This window comes from Bactrocera oleae, chromosome 3, assembly GCF_042242935.1.
Source record: "Bactrocera oleae isolate idBacOlea1 chromosome 3, idBacOlea1, whole genome shotgun sequence".
In the NCBI taxonomy this organism is placed as follows: Eukaryota; Metazoa; Arthropoda; class Insecta; order Diptera; family Tephritidae; genus Bactrocera; species Bactrocera oleae.
This window is the reverse complement of record NC_091537.1, coordinates 18198230-18220555: the sequence shown is the minus strand read 5'-3', so window position 1 is coordinate 18220555 and position 22326 is coordinate 18198230. Positions and strand designations below refer to the sequence as shown.

The 22326-nt window shown below is 35.2% G+C and overlaps 1 protein-coding gene across 3 annotated transcripts in view; it reads left to right on the top strand.

The window, feature by feature from the left end:
• LOC106627507 (serine-rich adhesin for platelets) overlaps positions 1-22326 on the top strand; it is a 135937-nt gene that overhangs the window by 91360 nt on the left and 22251 nt on the right. For all 3 annotated transcript variants that reach the window (XM_070106175.1, XM_014247649.3, XM_036366831.2), the window contains exon 3: positions 21866-21924. The gene's annotated coding sequence lies outside the window, so the exon portion shown is untranslated. The remainder of the gene's footprint in view (positions 1-21865; positions 21925-22326) is intronic.

Genomic DNA, 22326 nt, shown 5'->3' with positions numbered 1-22326 from the left:
CCCTGAAGGAGGAGCTCTATTAGAGATTTGATAAAATCAATTTAAGTGCCGAGAAGTTTGTAACAATTAGAAGAAAAACGTCGGAAACCCGATAAAATTTATATATAAATGATTAGTACGACGAGCTGTGTCAACTATTCCCTCGGTTTTGAGATTTCGATCTAAAATTTCGCACACGACCTTTTCTCCCCAAAAAGCTGCTCATTTGTTGGAACAACCGAGTCTGAACAAACGGACTCAAGTATTTGTATGGAAAGCTCTTTCATTTGACGAGATATATTATATTAACCAAATTTGGCATGGGTTATTGTCTCAGGCAATGATGTAATCTTAGAACAATTGCTCAAATCGGATCACTATAGCATATATCAGCCACACAAACTGTCCGATTAAAATCAAGTTCCTGTAATGAATCTTTTGTATATGTGAAAAGTATTATAGCTTCGGTGCAACCGATATGAACGTTTTATCTTGTTTAAAATTCAAATTGTATTCAAAGTTAAAGTTCGAGAGTTGTGGCAACTCGTTTCGGTGTTAACTTAAAATTTTAAAAGCTTTAATTACTTTTTCTAAAACGGTCGCCATGATAACTCAACTTCTAATTAGGCAGAAGGTTGCACGAATATTCGTAAAATATCTCTTAGTCATATGAATCAACAAAAACTGATTATTTCAAATTTATAATATTTTTAAAAAATTCGAGAAAGCTACAAAATTTTAGTAAAAAAAATCGACCTTCATCGACGCGACAAAGGGGACGCTCCTGTTTTTGCTTTTATATCAATTGCCCAAACACGTTCGAGATTCGGGTCTCTAGACAGGGTGCACCTCCATAAGTACGTTTGAGTGAAACTCTCAGCCCGAAACAATTTTTCTTCCCCGCATGCATTACATTTTTTTACACCCAAAAGTATTTTTTCTCACTAACTGCCAAATGGTGAGTTGGATGACGCTCGCTACCTTATAAATCCATTAACTCGTAACGAGGCAGCCGCCAGTTGTGCATAATGCTCTTTCAACAGCTTTTTAAATACGCAATCAAATAGGAATTAACCTACATATAAGCAAACATACAAAAATGAGAAATGCTTTTTTAATTAACATTAAATTATTTGCAAGCTATACTGATGAGAGCACACATACACGCGCACCTCTAGTAGCTACCATGCGACGGCGGCCATTTGGTGAATGTTTTAACACCAAGAAGAACACCCCAAACACATACACACACATACGGATACAAAAGTATTACAACTGAGTTGCAAAGTTAAGTTAAATTGAGTTGAGATGAGTTGAACGTTTGTTTGTATATTTGCACAAGTTAAAATGCGTCTACACAAACTGTTAAAATGTCACGGGTGCTTGGAGGCGCCAACAACGTTATTAAAGGTAGCACACCGTTCGGAGCATAGTTGTGCAAAGTTGGTGCTTCTCGATAGCGACGCCAACACGAACGCTTTTCTAGATATATATATGTATAGATTATATACATATATATATATATATATGTAAGTATGATTCAGCTGCACCCGCCTGCTTCTGGCGATCCACCGCTTATATCACCATTGAATGCCAATTTCGCTGTCATAAACATGCAAAAGAAAACACACTGAAAAAATACTGGCTGAAGCGTTAAAATGAATGCGAATACGCGCCTGGCAGGCAACGCAACTTTTTTTCCTTCCTTCACCTTTCAGTTAGCGCGCGCTTTTACGACGCATCGTTTTTCTTTATGCCATTCACACCATCGAACTGTAGCGCATGGTTGTCGTTGTTGTTGTTGTCATTTGCGCTCGCACAAAATTCGATAATTCAATTCTGACAACAGTTTGCACTTTGGGCTATCGCGACGACAGCACCCACCACTGACTGACTAACTGACTGACTGGCGTTCTACTTAACGGTACGACGTTATATGCTGGCATTTTGAGAGCGCTGCTGACTTGCTCGCCGACGGGCTGGCTGGTCAGGTGGCCTGCAGCGTTGTCGTCTGCCGTTCATTGCGTTTGTCTACTTGCCACAGCGTTTGGCTTGTTTGTTGCTGTGTGCGTTGTCAGTTGGCAGACCTGACAGCTAGAGTCTCACCACAATTGCCGAGTTGTTATCAAAACAGCGTGTGCAGCGCACACCACGTCAATTAACCATCCGTCACACTCAATGGCTAAAGGCAAGATAAAGAGAAAAAATAAAATTAAATGGGGACAACGCAAAAATAAGAACACCAATACTAGCAATGTACTAACGGCTGCATTGTCCAGGTTTATTAGAGTCTAGTGTGTGTGTGTGTTTGGGTATATATATACAGTATATATATATATGTATGTACGTACACTTTTGGACGATTGCTTCCTTCAGATGGTCCAATTGCTGCCTGTACAAATTCGAATTAAGACTTTAGCTTTATGTGTGCAACTTATTGCTCTCTGCCAATTCCACCAAACACACAGCAAGCCCTTCCCGGCAGTCAACCCTAGCTTTGCGCCAGCTCATTGTGATTCAGTCACAATCGCTTTCGGTTGACTTGTCGTATGTTACCCACTCTTCATTAACAGTAATCGTCCGCCTCGGATATTGTTTTGCTTTTGTTGCGTTTTAGCAGCGATTCGCAGATACAAATTCGGTCCAGAGGTTAACTCGTGTGGACCCGTGCATCGAGCTTTTTTTTTGTCTTCAGCCTTATTTAAATGGTCTTTCACTCTGGAAAGTATTTTGAGTATGGAGATTACTAAAAACATCTATTGAAAAAATAGTGGATTTCAAATGATTTCTAGATCTTATACATACAGCTGTTCTGAAAGGATTGTCAGCTGCCTAAAATATCAAAAACTCCTGTAGCTATCTCATTAAAGTTAGTTTCTAAACCCAAGGTTACATTGTAAAAATATCTAAAATGAAGTATTACTTTTATTAATAAGACCAGAAAAATAAAACTAAGTATAAAGAACTGGCATAGTAGACATATATATACAGAGCAGTACAGAGATCCAAATATGAGCGCGACATTGCACACTTTTATGTGAAATTTAACATTTCTAACCACAATTATACCCTCTAATGCTCTAAATGCTTCTATCTTTCATAGAATTCCACTTGAAATATCATAAATTTATTTAAATTTACGTTAGGTTACTCAAATCCCAATAAGTATATCTGTTAGTAGTGCTTCGATATAGCTGAAATGTGACAGCTCTTTAGCTATATTGGCTGAAATTCGTCGTATAGACTAATCCCATTTACCCAATAGGATATATTGACAAAAAGCATAACTTGATTCATACAAATAATATATTACTTCGACCTATATCTTCAATATACTCCAATATACCAAATTTGATGACTTTCCGGGTTTGATATATCGTTCAGCATAACATGAATCAGTACCCAAAAGGGTTAACATTGATCCATGATTTCCACTAGACCTGATATACTGAAATTATATTATTATATAGAAATTATCATAATTGGATTAGCAGCCAAAAATGTTAAGTCAGTTTATATTTACTTTATGTTTTAAAAAATTTTAATAATGAATATACAATCATTTCTATATTCGATCATTAACAGCTCGTTTTTGACATAGCGTAACTCATACGCCCTGTACAACTAAGCGCAATGTAACCATACTGCGCAATTTTTACTTATTCTTATCAGGAACTGCACAAATAATAATTTATTAATTCGAAGTAGTCTTAAAAAATGTAAAAAAAAATGAGAGAATTCCAAATAAGAGATTCTTATTCCGAAGTGTTAAATACCAATTCCAAGTGCTAGCAACCAATAATGGCAACCCAATAGCTTCTTCTTCTCATAAATCATTTTACTAACGCAATAATTTAGAATTTTCGCATATTTTGAGCTTCATCAACTTGCCAACAAACAATTTCGAACATTTGTGTTCACACTTCCGCACATTTCTAACCAAGATACTGCTGCTAGGGAACGCATGTTCTCAGACGCAACAACAAAATTATAGCAAACCAAGCATTGGGTGGTTGTTGACGAGTAGCTGCATGAAATATTAGATATTCAACATTGGATGACCTCAACATGGCTTTGATGAGTCTTAAACGTAGCATATGTAAGGGTGTGTGTAATGGAGTGCACGACAGGCAATTAGCGATTTCAATGCGATTAATTCGATTAATCACTTTGATGGTTGCTGAAAATTTCATCGATTTTAATGGGTTCAATTAAAATTGTGTGCAGACTGTTCTTACATCAGCGATTCCGTTTTTGCTACTCCAATGCTACACTTTAATTATGACAGCAAGCGAATTAGAGGTTGATACTTACTTAGGCGTGGACGTTTAATGAATTTATTAGAGCGGATTGATTTACAGGGAGCAAAAAAAAATTGCTTTTAATGAAAGGCAGGCAACCGGAAAATAAAATAACTGAATAATCGGTTGTATGGGAGATATGTTATACAATTGTCCGATCAGACCGATTCCAACAAATGATCAATGGAATCTCAAAATGAACATATGCATTAAATTTCATTCGGATATCTCATAAACTGAGGAAGAAATTTTTATAATCCCGAAAAATTAAGTTTCACCTAAAAAAACGCTGGCTCGGAACCAGTTTTAGACCCATATTCTCTAAGGTAAAGTTGTTCAGAATGATCCGTAAACATTTCTCGCATACGCGATTTTTTTAGAAAAAAAACGACACACTCTAGTATGTATGCATATCTGTAACAGTATGTTTATAGAAGAAATTGAGTATATGAAGTTTGTAAGTGATTGGTGAAGATCGATGTGTCGGTAACTATTTAGTGGTAATGGAAGAATGTTATTTTATGTATTTTATTAATATATTAGTAGTATTCCGATATTGTTTACAAATACTTATATTAATTTTTATACTCTCGCAACCTGTTGCTACAGAGTATAATAGTTTTGTTCACCTAACGGTTGTTTGTATCACCTAAAATTAATCGAGTTAGATATAGGGTTATGTATATATAAATGATCAGGATGAAGAGACGAGTTGAAATCCGGGTGACTGTCTGTCCGTCCGTCCGTCTGTCCGTCCGTCCGTCCGTCCGTGCAAGCTCTAACTTGAGTAAAAATTGAGATATCTTTATGAAACTTGGTAGACATGTTTCATGGTACCGTGAGACGGTTGGTATTGCAGATGGGCGTAATCGGACCACTGCCACGCCCACAAAACGCCATTAATCAAAAACAAATAACTTGCCATAACTAAGCTCCGCAATAAGATACAAGACTGTTATTTGGTACACAGGATCACATTAGGGAGGGGCATCTGCAGTTAAAACTTTTTTTTAAAAAGTGGGCGTGGTCCCGCCTCTAATAGGTTTAATGTGCATATCTCCTAAACCGCTAATGCTATAATAACAAAATTCACTGGAAGCAAATGTTTTTAGCACTTCTATTGACGGTGTGAAAATAGTTGAAATCGGGTGGCAACTCCGCCCACTCCCCATATAACGGTACTGTTAAAAACTACTAAAAGCGCGATAAATCAAGCACTAAACACGCAAGAGACATTAAATTTTATCTCTGAGATGGTATAAGATGACTTTATAGGAACCGCGTTCAAAATTAGACAGTGGGCGTGGCACAGCCCACTTTTAGGTGAAAACCCATATCTTGAGATCTGCTTAACCGATTTCAACCAAATTCGGTGCGTAACGTTCTTTTAATGTTTCTATGTCATAGTGCGAAAATGGGCGAAATCGGACTACAACCACGCCTATTTCCCATATAACACCTTTTTCAATTCCATCTGATTCTTTCACTTTCCACTATGCAAATCAGACAACAATGACTGTATCGGGAAAAAACTTTGCGTGAATAATGCGATTGAAGTATGCCACCTTGTGGCCAAAAATTGTCTAAATCGAACCAAAACTGTTTAAACCCCTAGGTAATTAATATGTTGACCCCAGTGCCTATAGCTGACTTTTTACCGAAAATATCGGTCAACATAGAACAAGGCGGCAAGATCCACAAAGAAATCTAAAACGAGTATACCATTTGACTTTGCGGGAGTATAAAATGTTCGGTTACATCCGAACTTAGCCCTTCCTTACTTGTTTTAATTGAGGTTAGAAAATTTATACGGTAGATCAATGAAACAAATATCCCAAATTCAATACTAAAGTATCGGACTACATTCAAATAAAATGCTAAACGAATAGACGAGACTGAAAAAATGAGAAGTCGATAATAACATCAGAGAGAGCATTTTAACAAAAGTGTAGAGACGATAACATATACACGGCATATGATTGATATTTAAAAAGCCATTTTATAACTGAAAACGAAAATACGTTTTTATATATCAAACGAAAGTTCAGCAAGAAACCTGAAGATGAGTAATCAACATTTTACGATTTGACAATGTTCTTAATGTAAGTAAATACTTTCACTGAAATTCCCTCAGATCTAGTACGACCAGAAACACAAACAGCCAAGCTAATGCTATAATAGAATTAGACAACATACCATATACGACCATACTATTGTTATGGGATTCTACTTATAATTTAGTTTACGAAAAATGTTTTATGAATATGTTTTCGTTAAAGAAAAACCAGAACTGTAGTATTACAGTGGGAATGAAGCAGGTTTTAAGGAAAACAGCTGGTGTTACAGCCTAAAAAAAGGCAATTGGGATGGTAAGTAAACTCACAGTAAAATTTTTTAAGAAAAAAGTTAAATATATATCGATCCGCAATGGCGCTTGAAAATCTTTTCCAACGCACCAGTGATTTTAGTCTTCTCCGTGGATGAAACCGAAAAATAAAAAAATTAAATTGCGCGCTCGAGTTCAGCTATATAGTCACTTAAAACTCGTTTTTCTCGAAACTATGTTTTCAAATTCGGTTGTCAAGATTTCACGAACTACTAAACTAATCTTAATGAATTTTTGAATAGGTCTTCGAGATACCTTCGAGATTTACCATGTCTTAAATGAAGGATTTTCGTTTTGCTCAATTACAATTATTTAAAAATAAAAACTTCAAGAAATTATCACCAAAATTTTAAATTTTTTGTAAAAACTGTCTGCCAAAAATACAATTTTCACTTTTTTTGTAGTTTTTCCTTCGTTCAAAATCTAGTTTATGGCCTTGAATAAAACACGTACTTTTTTCGTAATGGCCGAGTTTTAAATATTTTGCTTTGAAAATTTCACAAAATTTTTACAAAATATGTATCTTTGGAATAATAATTAATAAATTTTGCATAAACTATATTCTGTTTTTATATAAAAAAAAATATAAATATATTGAAAATAGGCTGGAGCCATGCAACTCCTTATGCTGATTGAAATAAGACACTATAGAAGGCTGTAACTCATGCGCGAGAAATATAATATTATGGTAGGATATTTTTAAAGGTATAATATATAATATACACATAACTTAAAATCCACTTGAGCTAACTCAGTTCAACTTAACGACAATATTAAATTTTAATCGAAATCAAACCTTATCACACTCGCGTCAAATTTTAATATCGATAGACCAAACTATCGATAAATATCTCAACAGTGGCAGGATAAAGCTTTTACTTTATATAATATATTATACTTTGTATAATTATCTTCGGAAAAGCGAAAGTAATCTCTTACCATTGTTGGTTTAAACCGAAATCGTAAACGCAAGCATCTTCAATGTCACAACATACTCCTATATGTATATTCCCCTGCTCTAAATAATTGCAAAAATAAGGTTTCGTAGCATCCATCAGCAATGCATCCTCCATTTTGGCGCCAACCCTATTTAATTCTACGCGAAATATGTACCTATACGAGCCTTTTGGGATTAATAGAACACCTAAAGGTGTAGTTGTCAATCAAGCTGTCAAAATCTCACATGGGTTTGACATTTGAGTATATTTTGACAAATTACTGGTTTTCTGTCAAATCATCTTCAGCCATTGAGATACTTTTCTGTGTTAATAAGCAACTTTATTAAGTAAAACTGACATATTTCGACAGCGAACAACCTGAAGATACTCTTCAGACCACTTTGCAAATAGGAAAACTGAACATCTAATTTAGTTTGCATGCCGAAGGTACTTTTAGTTCGGAATATGTTTTTTAACTAAAGACGGCAGCAATATTACCGTCATTCGTCAAAGACCAAATAATTAGTCTAAAAGCAGAAAAACTATGAAATTATAACTTAAATGGTACGAATTATATAGAAAAAAGCTTATTACCATATTTGGATTTCTAACGAATTTGATTTCGTTGAAATGCTTCTTTTGTGGGTATCACGAGTCAATGGGTTAAAGAAACCCCCCTAAAAAAAATATACCATATACAGTGAAACCTTGATATAACGAACCTCAATATAACGAATTCCTTGATATAACGAATTTTTCAAAATCCCCTAGCACTACCCATAAAAGCTCATGTAATATACACCTTTTAGTATTACGAATATTTTTTTTTATCAACCTCACTATAACGAATTTTTACACTCAGCAAAATATAGATAGAAACTATTTTGGACCTTTACTTAACACATTTTTTGATACACAACCTTCATATAACGAATGACTGCTTTTCTCGTCAGCTGTTTGACTGTAGTCAAAAACATCCCCCCCTTAGTTAATCGCTTTTTGACTATAGTTTTCTCACTCCCTCCACTAGCTGGCAAAAGCTGATGATTTGATTGGCTCGCAGCTACTTGCGACTTTTCCAAGAAGCTGAGGATGCAAAGCTCAAATTTTCAATTCCTCTTTCGCTGCAACTACGATCACTACCTACAATCTTCTTTAAAACAGTTTTTTTAAAAACTAATTGTAAACTTCGGTCTTTGATCCAGTAAATTCAGTTGCAATGGCTGAAAAACGTAAAAGGTGTTTGTTAAGTATTGCAGAAAAACGAAAAATAATCAAGTTTGTAGACGAAAATCCTTTAGTAAAAATTATAGAGATTGCCAGGAAGTTTGACATTCCAACAAGTACATTAGCTAAAATTTTGAAATCAAAAGAAAGATTGGCTGAAGAAAGCGGGCTACCTGCGAATAGATTATAGATAGATAGATTAGAAAATATTAAAATTATGCGAGTATATATTTAATTTAACCTCAATATAAGAAACAACACTGTAACGAATAACTCGATATAACGAATATTTTCTAGTTCCTTTCAGATTCGCTATATCAAGGTTACCCTGTATAAGGCAATATATGAGGGCCTTCATATATCTTCAAATACCAAATACCGTAGGACTTTCGGATTTAATAAAGCCAAAATATTGATAATTTTTATATTTTTGGTGTGTGTTTAATGGAAAACAGAAGTACAATAATTCTAAACAACCACCCACAGCAAGACAATGGCAGCATTTACCTTCCCGCTACTCTATTTAATGTCTTTACTTTGCTAACGTAATCATTAAAAAGTTTCTTTCAATACAAAACGTGACACTACTCTTCGGTCGCTGTGACAATAAAATACGCAAACTTCAAGGGAAATCCCAATCAAATATCAATTTTAATCAGCTTTAAAATATTTTGAAATTTCATTTTTCAAATTACCAAAAGGTTTTCATTATAAAATCATAAATTTTGCGGTTGCCATTTGCATATTACAAATGTCATTCAAATGAATTGGCGGCGACACTTCGCTACAGGCCTAATTACATACAAACACGTACCGTTAAACGCGTCAAAAATTTGAATATTTTAAGAAGTGAAGCGACTGAAAATTGACAAAATTCTTGGCGTTTTCTTTGCGGTTGGCTGCCTGATTAAATTCTATATAGTTATATTCCATGCTCATAGCATGAGTGTTTATCTACATTAGGGTGTCCGTTAAATCTTAAGTTGATTTTTTTACTCTGAGCAGGGTTAGGTTTGCCACGAACTTTGCAACACCGGAAACGCGAACTAGTCCTTCAGTTATTGAGATATCGAACAGAAATTTTGCACACATCCTTTTCACTTCAAGAAGCTGCTCGTTTGTCGGAATCGCCAATATTGGACCACTATAGCATATAGCTGCTATACAAACTGAACGATCGGAATTAAGTCCTTGTATGGAAAACTGGTTTATTTAATTAGCTAACTTCACGAAATTTGACATGGATTACTATTCAAAACAACGGTACAATCTCCAAAGAAAATGTTCAGCTCGGACCACTATAGCATATAACTGCTATACAAACTGGCCGATCAAAATCAATTCTTTCGAGGAATATTTTGTATTTGTGAAGGGTATAGGTATAGGTGCAACGAAGTTAACGTTTTTTTTTTCAAATGCATGCTGAAGTTTCAGTGTTTGCTCTAAAAAATATTTTTTTATCACCAAAGTAAATAAACCTTCTATCTTGAAAAAATAATCAAAAGCAAAATTTTCCACGCTATAAATAGTTTTTCATAAAAACATTCATTTAAAAGTTATGCAACAAATGTACTAAGCATTCATACAAATGCCTTATATTATGTGTTGCTCATACGACATGGTGTACTGTATGCATACTTAGTTACCGAATTACTGACTCTCAGTGTATTTGATGTATAACTTTAACTGCGCGTAGCTTGTAAAGCAGTAGTTGATTATTATTTTTTCAAGATTGTAGGTTAATTTGTTTGCAACAAAAACAACTTGGGAAATAACGCACACCCTAATGTATGTATGTACATATGCAGATACCCTTAATATTATGTAAGTTATGAATCTACTGATTGTTTGTTGTTGCAATACAACTTTTAAGCTACTTATACTTTGATAAAGGTGTGTATATATGAAACTTATTGTTGTTGTTGTTGTATAGCCACCTCGGCTATAACAAAGATTTACTTACCGCTTTGTATAAACTTTCGCCGTCAAGTAAAAGTTTATTTTTAAGGCAGCAGTGTTGTGTTTGTTGTTGCACAATAAATGCTGCTCTTTGCAAATGATGGCTATATATGTGTGTGTGTGCATAGGTGAGTGACTGTAGGTGGCTTTGTGCGCATTCGTACTTGTTGCGAACACGTTCGGTTGACTGCTTGCGCGCATTTGTATGAAAACACACAAACACACCAGCACAGTTGTTTATACACATACACACGTATATCACTATTGTGACTTCGTTTGCCTTTGTTGGCATGTGGTGGTGATTCCGAAGCGCCGCTGGCACATTTCACTGAGTTGGAAGATAATTTACGCGCCTGTCGCTGCAAAATGAGAGGAGAGAAAATAATAATAATAATAATATGAGGATGACACAAAAGCATAAGCAGCAGACGATATAATAAAGGGGCACTGTAAAGCATGTGGCGGAGATGTATGAATTAATATGAAATTGACACGCACACAAACATATATACTTCAAAAAAATGTCTGTCCGCGTTCGTAGATAGAAATATCTTAGCGACACATTAACCAACTATTTCCTTTCGAGCATTAGAAATGGCGTTTAACGACCAACTGACGTCATTGTTGTTAACGGTAATTACATTAATTTCAATCGTCAGAAGATTTCATATGTTGAAATATGACAACTCTTAAGGACACGAATTCGACTGATGTGCATGTTGGTCCTTTAGGAAAGACAAATATCTCTGAAGTGGTAAAATTCGATAGATATTGATCCCGGTAAATTCAGAAATTCGGTTTTTTAAATTTAATTTAATGTGGAACTTTTTATCTTTCGCTTTAAATTGTTTTCACCATTTGCGGCATGTCGCATTACAGCTCTACATATACTTGTACATACGTAGATTGCCTTTTATATTTCGTGATTTGGCAACTTTATTGTTGTAATCGGGCAACTAACAACTTTGTTGTAAGGTTTGACATTTGTGATGTTATACATACTCTTAACGTTTTGGCATACAAGTGCTATTTGTGTTGTTTACAGTAACTTAAAATATTCATCTCCAAAAATGGAAGAAAATGCTGATTTTTTTTTACAACTTTGGACGTGGATTAACCCATCAATAGTGCAGCGATGAACTGAATTCAATTTTTGACGATGAAGCGCCATCAAAGTTTAGTGTTTATCGATGATATGGTGAATTTAGACAAATTTCGTGAAGGTCGTCTCAAATCAGTGAATTTACGCGGATTAGTCCGAAAATAAACAGTAAAAACTAGACATGTCGCAAGCATACGATCAGAACGCGACTGAAACAACCGCATTTTTGAGCATCAAAACATCGATTTGTTTAGTCATCTACCATATGGGCCTGACTTAGCACCGAGACTGAAGAGGCGCGGTTCAGAACGCATGTTTTGGAGACACCTCAATTAGTGTGGCAAACCTACTTCGGCAATTGGTTCAAACGCGTTCAAAAGTGTATAGATCTTAATGGAGAATATTTTGAAGAACAATAAAACGATTTTCGATTATTATAATTTGTTTTTGCTCTCAAATCACAAAATATTTAAGGCAAAACCACATTCAAAACCACAATCGAAACTCCATTGTAGCATAATCTGGGCCGAGCTTTATTACCAAACACCACAGAGCTTAAAAAAATACAGTCACTAGATAAACAATCTCAGTTTATGTTCTCCAAAGATCGGTTTTGAGCAAATTTGGAAGTATTTTTGATTATTCTTAATTCTTTCTAAAACGCTTTTGAAATAGTAGAACCTTTTGAAATTACAATAAAATCAAAATGTATTCTTCCAAATGACGAAGAATATTAGCAAACCGTCTATTTGGACTTAAAAGGCAAATCTTTACTACGCAAATGCCATCACTTTTCACACCACTTCACCCAACCAAAACCAATTAGAAAATGTTATTCATCGACAAAGAAATTTCCATTCAAGGACGTCACATTTCCGAAATTAAATGAGCGCAAACGAAAATACTTCCATTTCGACACGATTGCACTTTAAAGAGGATGAAAGAGTATTTAGCGTGACAAAATAGTCTGCTACGCTTGGCTACCGCTGAGCGTGACTTAGTTGACACAGACGCAGAAGAAAACGTAGAAAAAGTAGTAAAACCTGAGAGTTATAGAAGCAAATTGTGAAAGTAGGTATTGAAGGAGAGTGAGGGTAACAGGCAGACTACTTGCTGTTTGTGTGCAGACTACATTCTCTATGATGCTGGTTAGACATGAACGTGATGAGAAAAGCAAAAGAATAAGTTGAATTTCGCAGTCGACGAAATCGTGCAAATTTGTTGCTCAACTAATTTCAGGAACCCCTGGAAATGGGAAATGAACTTCAAAGGGTAAGAGCACGCAGCTTTCATCATGCAACTTGAATACTTAGTGTGATGATTTTCTGCTCGATTTTTGTTAATTTGTAGATTGTGGAATTGTTCAAGAATATTAACGATGAAAAAACAGATATATATATATATATATTCAATGGGTATCTTCCTATCTTTATAATAGAACACAACGAGTGATGTTTGAGGATACACCTTCAGATACAATTAATGTTTCTTCTGGTGTTCCGCAAGGTAGTCATCTTGGCCCGATTCTGTTCTTGTTGTTTATTAACGATATCTCTTCAGTAATAGAATTCTCAAAAATTTTATTATACGCTGACGATGTAAAGCTTTTTAAATCATACACTTCAACTGAGGAAAGTTGTCTGTTGCAAACAGACTTAAACAATTTGGTTGCATGGTGTGATAGAAATGATTTGCCATTGAATCTCAATAAATGTAAGACGATGTGCCTTTCCCGTAGATCTGTGAACCCCTCTTCTTATGTAATAAAACACCATATTCTAGAGCAAGTTTTAAACTATGTTGATTTGGGAGTTAATATGGACCCTAAGCTTAATTTCAGTCTTCATATTGATACCATGGTCTTGAAAGCAAAAGCTGTCCTCAGTTTTGTTAAACGTTGGTCTAAAGAATTTAGAGATCCGTATATTACTAAAACACTTTATACAACTTTGGTTAGACCTATATTGGAATAAGGCTCTGTGGTATGGAACCCTAGCTACCAAATCCATTCTGACAAGTTAGAGTCGGTTCAAAAACAATTTTTACTTTTCGCCTTAGCGCATTTCCGATGGGATGCTAGGGTAAGTCTCCTCCATACACTAGTCGTTTAAAACTTATAAATCTACCTACACTTTCTAGTCGTAGGGAAATGCTTGGCATAATATTCTTAGTGAAACTTTTGAATGGAACTGTTTGCAGTTCTTTTCTCCTGTCTGAAATTAAATTTAATATCCCGGTTCGCCTTTCGAGGCAGTTTAGACCTTTACTGCTAAAATCCTGTAGATCAAATTTTGAACTAAACGAGCCATTCCGCTGTATATGTCATGATTTTACTTCTCATTCCAGCACATTTGACTTATCTGACTCACTTTTCAAAATTAAAAAGACTTTATTGTTTTCTCTTAATAAATGAAAATGTAACAATTTATTATATTGTAACTTTAGATCTTAGCTGTTGAAATTTTTGTTTCTGTAGCTGAGCAGTTTTAGATCTCAACACTTAAAAAACTCTCTTGCCTTTTCTGACTCGGCTAATTCCGCACGTATGCGGATTGCGCCCCTCGCGTCGGTTGGGCGGGAGGAGGGTAATCGTTGGGTTTATTATATTATATACATTTGTCAAAATTAATTTTTTAATAACACATTCACTTTAACCATAAAGTAAATGATTTTCTATTTGTTTCAAATTGTAAGCAAAGTATATTAAAGTGGGGCAGCGCGCAAACAGCGGATACTGGTTGCTGGACCCAGCCCAGAGACAGGTAAACGACTCCAAACACGCGAGGTTGCTTAACGCTCAAAAAAAGCGAGGCATCACACATCTTGCAAAGGAACGAGACAGTAATGGACTACTAGTTTCAGGACCGGTCAGATGAAAATCACCACTAACGAGGTAGAAGGGAATAGGAAGTCTTACGCGGAGGAGACCAAAAATATTCGACACTGATAAAACAGGAAGGAGCATGTCGGCGGAGTAACAGACCTATTTATTTGAAGCGGCGTTCAACCTAATGACCTAATCCTGTCTTCGACGTCGAACAGCACTGTATTCCAAATTGTAATGGTTCGCGTCGATAGAGTAGTCTTCCGGTTGGCCAGCACCTCCGTGGAAGTCGATGCAGCCATCCGCTCCATGGTGATGACTCTGCCGGAGCTATAGGAGAACTTGACGAGAAGTTCCCTAGACTCCTAAAGTTTGACATCTTCGTTATGAGTAAGGTGGTTGTAATGTCCATGGAGTCGATACGGTGATAGCCAAACAAAACACGTAATTGAGGATCAGTCTGGGTGAGGTATTCCATTGTGGCAGCACTCTAGAAAGTGATGATATAGTTATGGGACCTAAGTGGTACGGCTCTCCTGTTATTCTCCAACATCCAGTTCAGGGTCGGTCACCGCAGGATGCGACGACACCTCCTTTGAAGTGTTGCCCACCTGACATTGCCAATTCCGGACGAGGAGGCAGGTGAAACCGCTCTAGGCCAAGACATCTACCGAAGAACACCCGGGAGCTTTCATATAATATATTGTATTCCCTTGACATAATTATGTCAGAGTTTGAAAATAGGCTAAATGGGACAACAAAAACACCAGAAGAAACCTCGAAGACCCTATAAAGTTTCATATATATACAAGAAGCCGATATCGGACCAGTATAGCATATAGCTGTAATACAAGCTGACCGATCAAAATCGAGATAAAGATATTTTTATAACCGTTTATGCTATAAGAAACGCACTTGGGAAGGGTACTAAGGGATCAAGCATGAATAAATATATATAACTTAATACAAATAGAGCATGCAGTAGGTATAAAATTTATATAAAAATGATTGAAAGGTAGCCGCCTCATACAAAATATGCGAAGCTGCTATCGATAAAATCAATCATCTTGGAACACAGCCCAGGATATTAAGTGAGCATCTTTTTATGACAATATTGTTTCTAGTACAGAGAATGAGTATATACAGCTGAATACGTCTCCTAGCCTCTATATACCTATAAAGTAACATTATACTGAATATATTGATAAATGTTATATTTATAAAATTACAATATTTTCTTGAGTATACCTCAGTTATATACCACAAGCTTGCATTAAAAATTTATTAAAATTAGTCTAGCCTACATCTCTAGTTCACTTAATGTTATTTATATCAGTTAATATAAGGTCTAGTAAAACGATATCTCTTATTTTTCCACTAGATGTCTTTGGTAATATGAATCACGCGTTGTATAAGTGCATTCGGAATAAGCGCCAAGACATTGGAAAGATAAGATATCGTACTAAAATAGCTTCTCAGACAGTTTTGTGAATGCTTGATTCAGTATTTTTTGAGCACGCGTCACAGATGGTAACGAGCAAAGAGAAGGCGAAATAAAGGCGAAAAAGCAAGCTAGACAGCTGAAAAAGTGAATGACGTTTATGATCTTGATACTGTAACAGTTAATCAGAGACAATTTTGGTTTCGTCGATTCCGTTCCGGTAATTTCGATGCCAAAGATGCAGTACGCTTTGAAAGCTGTAATATTAGTACGAAAAGAATTCCATATTAAGATCTTATAGAGATGGGTTGAATAGTTATTTCAATGACTTGTCAAGCTGAGAGTAGGTAAAAGTATTATCAAACAAATGTGGCTTTACACAGGAAAGACCGTATACAATATACAATATAATAAACTAACTGTGTAAACCTACCGGAAAACGAACGTACATTTAAAATTTTTAACAATTACTGCTAATATATTATATTCGACGCTCTTTCACGACTGATTTTCAGTTTTCACTTAAATTTGTCTTAATTAAATTAACTTAATGATTTTATGGTTTGCAGAAACCGCACAAAATCCGCTGAGAAGGTGTTGCGTGACACTTGGGAAATGTTGCGGCTTTGACGGTATGTACACGCACGCACCTGTGTGAAATGAATATATACATATATAGGTATCTAGATACAGGAACATATGTATGTATGTGTATAGCAAAAGCAAATGTTAGTCGTGAGCTAAAAGGCAACTGCCAAGTGTTGAAGCGTTCCGCGCTTTTTGTTTGCGCCGCAATGAAATATTTTACACACACATGCGTACATATACATATGTACAGTTATTTGCACGAATGTAAGCAAATGCAAACTCGCTGTGTTCGCATAGCGCGCACAATTTTCCAAAACGATTTCAAAAGTATTTCCACAAGAGAACGACAAGTATTTATTTAATGAGTGCCGAGGAGGAGAAGTGCAAAGTGCAGCGGAAACGGAAATGGAAGATGCAGCTAAAATATAAAGCATAACAACGAGCATTTCAATATGTAGATGTGTGTTTGTTGCAAGCACAAAGCACAGTTAGTAGTATGTACATGTGATTGTATGTATATATATTTACATTGCAGCCTTATAGTAGTACAACAGGTGGCCCAATTGTGTCAGAGGCGCACACATTTAAGCAAATCGAAAATGTTATATATAATACAAACACATATGCACTTTCACACACACACACACACACACACACAGTAACAATAGCATTAAAATGTAGTTGGCACACCGTTATAATGCACGCAATGTCCTTGTGATAGCAAACCAGTTGTTGCTGCTGCCACAAAGCTGTTGCTGCAACTGTTGATGCTGTTGTTGCTGCCTGCCAACCAGCCTGCCTGCTGTCGTTGGCATTTTCCGCCGCATGTCAACATTTTCCTACACGTTCTCACTTTTTTGCCATTACTTTACCACGGCTTCCTACACAATGTTTTGCCTTTTCCACGATTATAAACACTGGCATCCGTAAAACATATGCAACTTGGGTATAGTGTGCTACTACATACAGGTACATGGGTACAGGGTGCTCGATCTGTTAGGTCGATATGGAAACATAGAATAACTTCAGAAACTAAAAACAAGAGTAAACGTTAACTTCGGTTGTACCGAAGCTATAATAACCTTCACAAATAATTTTTTTTTTCCATACAAGCACTTGGTTTTGATTGGTCAGTTTATATGACAGCTATATGCTATAGTGATCCGATCTGATATATTTGTTCGCAGATTGCAGCGTTGCCTTGGACAGTATTCCATGCCAAATTTCGTGAAGATATCTCGTCAACGAAAAAAGTTTTCCATACAAGGATATGATTTTGATCGTTCAGTTTGTATGGCAGTTATATGCCCCATTTTGGCGGTTCCGAAACATAAAAAATTCCCTGTTTAATACGGTATAGGATCAAAGCATTCGGGTAAGTCAGTTCAGAACGTAAAACCTTCGACGCGCTTTTATCATAACTGCCATTTTTATCTCGGGCGACAATAGTACTCAGACTCTATCGCATAAATTCACTTGAAATTCTTAGTGTAGTTTCTTAGTAACCTGTGCTAGTAAAAAAATACGACGATTTTTAATTATATTAATTAGATCAAGAACGATTGTTAGGCGATTGTTGAATTAGGCCTCTTTTAAGAGCTCTAAACAGACATATATATAAATACCATCCCATAATGACACATACGATGAGCGGACAGCCCTCGTTATTGTTTTTCATAAATTTTTCCATATTGTTTGAAAAAATATGGTCAATAATGATTTTCGCGAAAATCCCGGCTGCATTAATTACCTTCGCTTCTACTGCTGCCCGAAAGGGTCAAATGTCCGCGGCCTTCATCAAAATGTACACCGACATAAAAGTCGGCACAGCCTGTATTTACTAACTATTTATACTACCCGTTTCCTTTGTACAAGTATATTTAACTTTTTTGCAATTTGAATGGCGCCGCTTTGCTATTAAAAATTGCAGGCGAATATGCAAATAATGGTGGAGCTGGTGCATGCTATGCGTTCACATTTGATCACATGCTCGGGCATATGTGCTTAAATGGGTATGCGTGTAAACAGCAGTGGGAGCGTTATAGCATCACGTATTTCATAAACAAACAAATAATAAACGCAAGCAAAGACACGACCAGTTACTGCAAATCTGATAGATAAACCAAACAAGGGATGTTTATAAGTCGGCTTTTATATGGACACTGGCGAAGACATGGCTTATCTCAGTACCTGGAACTTGATGTGGAGTATTTTGAGGACATGGCTTAGAAGGAAAACCTTAAAATAGCATGTCTTTTCGAGCGAAGTTTAGTAAAAGCTATTCAGATGAGAATTACTGGTGTAGTAACTGGTTAGGGTTTCACATATGAATACACTAAGTAATATGCCAAAATAATTACAAGCGTAATTAAAAAGAAAGCAATTATGATCTAATATAATATAATTGTATACCGAAAATAAAATTAATAAAATAAACAGAGAATAAATATTTTAATATTAGAAATAGGTTTGCGATTATCATACTCAGAGTGTGATATGATTAGTTTGTGATTACTGTGTGCAATACACCTTCAAGAACTACTATCATTACCTGCAATCTACTGAAAATATTTTAAGGCAATCTGATTTTTCTCAATACCTTCCATTTGATCCGTAATATTGAATTTATAATATAATTTTTTTTTTAGATTTTCAAACAGGTGGCAACCCTATTAAAAACATGAGCTTCAGAAATATTTTGCAAAATTAAATATTTTGAAGCTTATATTGTAATATTTCATTTATTTTGTTAGTTAAGTGGAATAAATAATTTCAAACAGGAATATGAACGATTATGAGTATTTTTAAACCGCCTTTGTTCGATAACTGTATTGTTTTTATTTATTTATCCTAAATTTTTTTATTTAAAGAGTTTAAATGAGTGGCAAGCGTCATAAGAATCGTTTCAACTGCTTTGACTCTATGCAACTCAAAACTCGTATGACTAATACGGCATTAACAAGACGTTTATATATGTATATATATATATATATCTATATATAAATTTAATGAATTAGATTGTCCAGCATATTTTCTCAGTTTGTATAGCTTTTTCTTGAATGAATTTTTGAAGAAGTAACTTTTAAACCCGAATTTGCGTCAAATAAAAATAATTTAATTAAATTAAGAAATTTAGAAAGAAAAGATGTTTTAAATGCTTACAAAACGGTTGTTCGAAACATCTTAGAATGATCGAAATATATATGTAAGTAGTTATATAAAATCAGTATGAAGGGACGATACCATAAATGTCTGTAATTTGTCATTCTGTCCAGATGAGTTTGCTTAAAATTGTAACATTCAAAATTACAAAAAGGGTCAAAAGGATTGGTGGCTGAACATTGACATTAAAAATTTTGTTTTACAAACTTAAGTTTTATGCTGCTTTTAAATTGCACTCCAAGTTCTCGCTTTAAGCTCCACATTAGTTGGCTGATTGTGATAAATGCAAACGAAGCGAAATTTAATTTACAGCTTCTTAAATACTAATAAACAACATAGCTTTAAATAAAGTAACTGCAATTAACATAATCAGAAACCTACTCGACCCCTAATAAACTTTCCACTTACCACAACTTGCCTTCAATAGCTCATTCTCTTAAGAAAAGTCGCACGGCTCCCTTAAAATTAGTGAAGATATTTCATTTAATAGTCGAAGCGTGCAGGGACATGTGCAGTTCACACATTTGACTTTCTTCTTGAAAAGTGTGATAGCAGTTTCTATAAAATTAAATGGCGGAGTCATGACACGGTCGTGCGCCATTTTCAAGCGAAGGAAAAGCTAAGTGAACATGTGAACTAAGTAAGTGAGCAGTAAATGGACAAGTAAGTAAGTGAAGAAGCGTGTGTCGAAGTGAAAAATATTTATTTATATTTAAGATAGTTTATATGTGAACATATATACGAGTTTATTATATGTTTGCGAGCACATGTGAGCGTTATATTCTACTGCAAGGCTCTTCCTTCTTAATAAGCGCATCAGCCACTGCTTACACTCTTATTAGTACATACATATATCGTATATGCGATATTTTATGTGGTTTTTATTGCTGTTGTTGTTATTAGATGCTTACATCAGCACAACATGCAACCTGCAACACAAACTGTGATTTAATGACACTAAACGTAAACGGATTTTAGCTTTAGGCGCATCTTAGCTGTTGTTGTTTTTATTATTTTTACCGTTACTAACAAGTATTGGCTGTCTTAGCTGCTGGTTTACATTTAGCTATGCGGCGCTGAGGTTGATGAAGCAAACGTGTTACTTAGTAAGGAAAATAAGGCTATTGTTCGCCTAATACTATAATATACGCTGCTTGCACTGGCTGTGTGTATTTATGGGTGAATACAAGAATTATACATAAGCGTGTATGTATGGTATAACTTAGTTCTACTATATGCCAACACTCACAGGGTATCTATTACATTTTAAAGTTTACCATGAATCCAGCAAACACACATTAGAGCTCGCAAGAGCAATATGGGAATTACCGTTAGAACACTCACTCATACAAACAGTTATCAAATCACATATAAACATATTTATTTTTCCAGAGGGTACATCGGCAAATGCCCGCTAAAGTGGGTGTGGCAACTTCCACACCTTATTTAAACGCTTGACCGCTTGCTGCTATGACCTGCCACCGTCGGCGATATATTTAGCGGGGCGACGTTTAGATGCGCAATTTATTCTTGGCTCTGGTTTATAATTACTGCAGTTAGCCTATTGCTTGTACTTAGTTACGCGACGCTGGATTGCGATTTAATAGGGCAGGGAAGTGTTTTATTAATACCTTATAAACTTATATTAAACGGAAAGAAAATAAGTTCATTGCACCGGATATAGGTAAAGGGGCTTAAGGGTCCTTAGTGTATCTTTGATATTTGTACTATTATCATACAATAAAGTAGGCTTTGAATATTAGTAAAACTGTATATTTAAAAATTGTTTAAGGATATGGTATAACAGAACCATTCAGAATAAATAATAAAAATAAAGTGAAAATGAAAATGACCAGCTCTCATTGAAATATTTTAAGAAAAAATTATCTAATATATTAAATTCTCGTTATTATACATATCTATTTCTAATACTTAATTATTTTATAACTTCTTTTCAGCTATTTTCCGAATCAGTTTGCCTACTTTCGTTTGTCAGTGAAGGCAGTTATTCAATGAAGTAAGTGAAAATTAGTAAATAAGATTATATGAATTTGAAAAATTAAGTAACTTACTTTATTGTGGCGAACTTTAAATGATTACATATGCATATAGTTATACCCTAAACAGGTTGTATTAAGTTTGCCACGAAGTTTGTAATACTTAAAAGGACGTCCTTCTGTACATATGCGCACTAGTCTCTCAGTATTTGGGGTATCGATATGAAATTTAGCACACGTCTTTTTCTTTCCAAGAATCTGTGTATTTGTCGGTACCGCCGATATCGGAACACTATAGCATATATCTGCCATACAAACTGACTGATCAAAATCAAGGTATTGTCTTATGTTGAACTTTGTGCCTGAAAAATTGTTGGGGGGACTCATTGTTCATTCCTTTAATATGAAGAAAACCTTAGCCG